The sequence below is a fragment of the Brassica napus genome, chromosome A9 (assembly GCF_020379485.1).
Source record: "Brassica napus cultivar Da-Ae chromosome A9, Da-Ae, whole genome shotgun sequence".
NCBI lineage: Eukaryota > Viridiplantae > Streptophyta > Magnoliopsida > Brassicales > Brassicaceae > Brassica > Brassica napus.
Genome location: NC_063442.1, coordinates 23,336,055 through 23,341,421, shown reverse-complemented (window position 1 = coordinate 23,341,421; position 5,367 = coordinate 23,336,055). Strand labels below are relative to the sequence as shown.

Sequence of the window (5,367 nt, the reverse complement as noted above, 5' to 3'; positions counted from 1 at the left end):
ATCCTTTTTGTTGCAGCTAATCTTCCAGGTGCATGACCAGTAGACATACTCGGAGAAACGCACAAGGAGAGTTAGTTACATTTACCAACCAGGAGCTAGCAAGGTTAGAAAGAACAAATCGCCAACAGCCAAGGCAAACTGACACCACTATGGGTGATCACGCCAATCAGGATGATCTCACTGCGGCTATGGCACTCATGCAGCAGCAGATGCAACAAATGCAGCAGACCATCCAAGCTCAGCAGGATGTTGCTGAACAGGCTGCTCTCGCGCAGCAGGAACAACAGGCGCAGACTGTTCCAATCGGGCAGAGAAACCTTCCGCGTAACATTCCTACTACGCGCTCTGCCATTGTTCCTCCACCTTGTACCAGGCAGGACTTTGAGATCAAGCCTGCTTTGATCGGTCTAGTACAGAGAAAGGTGTTCTCTGGTCTCTCTACAGAAATTCCAATGGAGCATATTGAGAGCTTCGAAAAAGTCTGCAGTTTTACTCGCGTGAATGGTGTTCCACCAGACTACATCACGTGCATGTTATTCCCATTCTCTCTTGATGGAAAAGCTGCACGGTGGTTGAACTCTCTCCCTACCGGCTCTCTCACTTCATGGGAACAGGTCCGATCAGCGTTCCTCAGCCATTTCTACTCTAAGGCGAGAACAGCTGCATTGAGGAACAAGATCACCTCCTTCAGACAGCTCACTGATGAGCCTTTCTGCGACACATGGGAGCGCTTCAATGACTATCGCAGAGAATGTCCTCACCATGGATTTGATGATGATTACCTCCTGGACATTTTCTATGATGGAGTGGACTGGAAATACCAAGGTGCTCTAAACTCTGCGAGCAATGGAGACTTCATGACTCAAACCACTGATGGAGCGTTTAAGCTGATTGAGAACATGGCTGCTAGCTCAGCTAATAAGAAAGAGGAGAGTGATTGCTCCAAGAAAGGGAACAGTTCTGACACCCAGAAAATAGATGAGCTGACTGCCAAGGTTGATCAGCTACTGAAAAACAACCAAGGGCACATTTTCAACATGGAGCAAGCTACAGCTGGGCATATTCAAAACCAGAACAAGCGACAACCGCAGAGCAATCAGCAAGCTGTTCCAGCTAACGAGAACAGTCAACCAGATGAGCTGAAGGGTCTGGGTATGATGATGCAACAATTGTTGCAGGGTCAGCAGGTTCAGGCCAAGGCGTTGAATCAAGTAACCACAGAAATGGACACCAGGATGGGCAACATGTTCACTGAGCTGAATAACAAGTATGACAATCTTGCGATCCACATAAGAAAGATCGATGTTCAGCTTGCTCAAACAGCTGAGAGTGTCAAGAGGCAACAAGAGACGCTCCCTGGAAGAACTGATAAAAATCCTAGGACTGAGCACTGTAATGCAATAGAGCAGCCGTTCGCTGAGACTGCTCCAGGCGCAGAAGAGAGAGCAGAGCAGTCTGCTAGCTCTGGAGTGACTGCTCCTAGCGAACTTGCTGAGACTCCACCATCTCGAGTCTATGTTCCTAAGGTTCCCTATCCAATTCCACCTAGACATCTGATGGATCCCATTAGTGAAGAGCAGCTGATAGGTTTTAACAAGATGGTGAGAAGGCTTCCTAAAGAACTTGCATTCGAAGATGCTCTGCAGATTCGTCCATTGCTCCAGTTCTTTAAACACTGTAGAGAGACTCAAGAGGAGATCAAGGTCCTCTATACCAAAGCACTGTCTACACCAGCACTGAAGGTATTGCCTAAGGTTGATGATCCTGGAAAGTTTGTTTTCCCATGTTCCATCGCAGGAACAACCTTCAAGGATGCTCTGTGTGACTCTGGTTCTTGTGTGAATCTCGTCTCAAAGGCTATTGTAGACGATTTGGGTATTGCTGATGTTGAGCGTTCTCAGCTGACCCTGACCTTTGCAAACTCTTCCAGAGCAGTCCCATATGGAACCATCCGCAGCCTTCATGTTCAAGTAGGGGAATGCATTGTTCCTGCTGAGTTTCAAGTTGTTGAGATGAACAAGGATCATGAGATGCCTTTAATATTTGGAAGGACATTCATGGCTACTGTTGGAGCAACCATCGATATGCCCAACAAGAGAGTCTGCTTCTCCAACATCAACAAGAAAGTTTTCTACAAGGCTGTACCCACCAGATCTTCCTCATCACACGCCTCTCGCATCTCAGTGTTTGATGTAGAAAAGCTGAAGGTTGTTCCAGAGAAGGAGCATGGTGATAAGGGTGAGAGCAGGCTGTTTTCTGATGAAGATCCTAGCACTGATCCTACTAAATTCAGAGGGAATTCAAGGGTGAAACAAAAAGTCCAGAAGAAAAGGGTCAAGGGAGATCCTACAATGACTTTGATACCTCTCAAGTGTGATGAGAACTCCATTGAGTATGAGGTAAAGTGCAAGGGTACCTCCAAACCGTTCTCTAAAGTCAGAGCCATTCTCACACATGAGCTGAAGGAGAAAGGAGACGCTGCTGTGAAAGGGTTGCTGAGCAGAGTTCTGAAGCTGAACATGTCTGATTGTGGAGCTTGTTTTGGAACAGGCCCTCCTGCTCAATCCGACTGATCCCAGTCACCAAGTCAAGCTAGAGACTTAAACCAAGCGCTTGGTGGGAGGCAACCCACTGGTGAGTGTCATTAACATTAGGATTTTCTTTTTCACTTATTTTTGTTTTTAGTTTGTTGAGTCTCAGGTCATAAATCAGAAAATCCGAGACCCTTGACTGGAGCAAGCAGCTGGCTGCTCTCATTCCAGAGCATCCTTTGCTGGAGCAACCGCGTCTTGCTCTGTCAGGCTGCTCCGCGCCAGGTAAGTATCTCGAACAAAAAAAAATGTTTATTCTTGATTTCACCTTCTCTCTGATTTATTTTCACACCAGGGACGTTGTGAAGTAAGTCTGGGGGAGGGTTTTCGTCGTTTACTAACTCGTTTCTTTCTTTTGTTTTTCTTTTGGGTCAATTTGAGTCAGTTTTTATTGAGTCAGTCAAAACTTTGTGGGAATTAGGACCTTATTCTGTGTTGATCACTGACCACCTCGTGCTTTAGTTATCTTATTCAGTGACCTTAGCAGTGGCGAAAGACACACATGTGGACCTGGAACACCCTGACATATCTCACTTGATTCTCCAGAAGTTCTCAGCCGATCAGGTTACACTGGGTAGACTTAACTCCACCTTACTTGAACCTAATCTTGACTGAAATTCTTCTTGTTATGGGCATTAGATCAGGGAAACGAGAACACACTCAGGACTTCTTATCCTTTTTATCCATCTTGCTGATCCTGAGTGGCTAGCTCATCTTTAGCTAGTTCCCACCCTGCACCTTAGCCTTTATTCCACCTTCATGCATTTGTTTTTCAGTGTCATATGTGCAGATATGTGCAAAAAGGTCGGAGAGGAAAGGATCAACGCAGCCTGCTACTCGTTACTGCTGCAGAAATTCAGTCAGAAAGGAGAACAAGCAGATTAAGGGAGCAACTGCTCCATAACCAATGAACTGCGCAAGAGCAGGGGTGGAGAACCAGAATGGTTGCAAAATCAGAACCACCAGTGGCACTCAGAACGATCATGTATTACCTCCTTCTTCGTCACATCACCATATCAGTCTTCAAAAAAAAAAAAAAAAAACGAGATTAATGTGATGGAGAAGGGGAAGAAAGAAAAGAAACATGGAGCCACTGGAAAGGTCGAGCAAGAAGTTGGTACCAAGTATTGAAGAGTGTGTAGAGGAAAGTAGAAAGCAGAACAATCAGTTGCCTGTTCCGTCATCAGAACAGTCGCACCAGATAGAGCAAAAACGAGTAGAGGCTGTGGACATCAATGGATCTATCCTCTCTTGCCATTTTGTGTGATATCCTGCATCCTCTTCAATGAAATGGTAGCCCCTAAACACTCTTAACTCCACCATTAAATAGCCTGTTCCACACCTAGACCGTCTACCCTGAATGATGCCTGTGATGAGAAGCTCACGCTACTCTTAAATGAATGTAGGGAGTTCTGTCTCGATAGTGTTGCTTTTTCAGGTTTGAGATGAAGAGTATGGAGCCGATTTTTGAACAGCAGTCAGTGGGGTTCCGGTAAGGGTGTGTTGTCCTAGTTTTACTGCTTGTATGGTTCAGAGATTCGTGGTTAAAGTATGGTTGCTGAGAATAGGAGAGTTCCCACACTTTCAAACCTTTCTCCCTTTTCTTGATACTTGACATTGTTTGAGGACAAACAAGGATCTAAGTCTGGGGGAATTGATATATGGTGTTTTATACATCTTGTATATATGCTTTTAAATTGGTTTTCAAGTCTTTATCGAGTCTTCCTAGTCCTTTTGGAGTCATTACAGGTCTGGAGTTGCATTTTATGGGAGATGGATCAGCTGGAACAAAAGAGGCAGAAAACAATGCAATTTGGTAGTTTTCACGGAGAACAGTTTTGATGACTGTTCCGAGTGAGTGTTCCAGCGGCAGAGATTTTTTAGGAAACTACAATCATTACGGGATTTGCCCTAATTATCCATATTTTCTCTCCCAGCCGCCTGTGGCTTTGAGATATTTTTATTTTTTGTTTCTCTTTATCATTCTACGCTGTTTTTGGGAGAAGAAACCAGACCTTAGAGTTGGAGACTTGTGATTTGATACTTTGTAAAGGGAGAAGGCTCCATCTCTCTCACCATAGAGAAGAACCCCCTGAACCCTTATTCTATTTTATCTACACATGTTTTATTCAGTCTCTGTCTCTGTGTTTTCTTGCTCCATGGCTGAGTAGTCAGCTTGCTTAGTCTAGGGTGTTAGGGTGTTAGATCTGTGAGCTTGACATAAATAAGTTATAAATCGATTGTCTTCATTCACTGTTGTTCTTAAGGCTTGCATCAAGTTAACCACTTAGTGCCTGATTTTAGGTTTAATCTATTCATCAAAAGTGTTATAGGTTGCTAGACATAACTTGAATGAGCATTGCATCCCTAATCAGCGAAAGTAGATATTAGGGTGTTTTGTGAACATATCGGACTTGATCTCTATTGCTTGCTGTCGCATCTTGATCCAAACGAGAGTTTAGGTATCAAGATCGATCAGCATAGGGGGCAGTTCCACGACAGTGGGCTGTTCTACTTGAGTGATCCGAGTTCTAGACTGGTCTTTAATCAAACTTGAATAATTGTTTGGCTCACACTTGTTTAACACCCGATCAAACCACCCTAGGCTAGCATTTTAGTTATCTGAATACTTTAATTAATCTTGTTACTTGTTTCTCACGAAACCCTCAAATCTTAAAACCCCCCATATTGTTTTAGCTAAGTATTGATCCCATAAAGATAAAGTGTAACCGTTGGTCTCTGTGGATTCGATCCTAAAGTGCTACATCGACATACC

General features: G+C 44.2%; 1 non-coding gene across 1 annotated transcript; it reads right to left on the bottom strand.

Annotated features, from left to right (window-relative positions):
* Positions 1-662: 662 nt before the first annotated feature.
* LOC125578739 lies at positions 663-769 on the bottom strand. The gene has a single exon (XR_007316822.1). It is a non-coding gene; the product is annotated as a small nucleolar RNA R71 (small nucleolar RNA).
* Between the last annotated feature and the right edge of the window lie 4,598 nt (positions 770-5,367).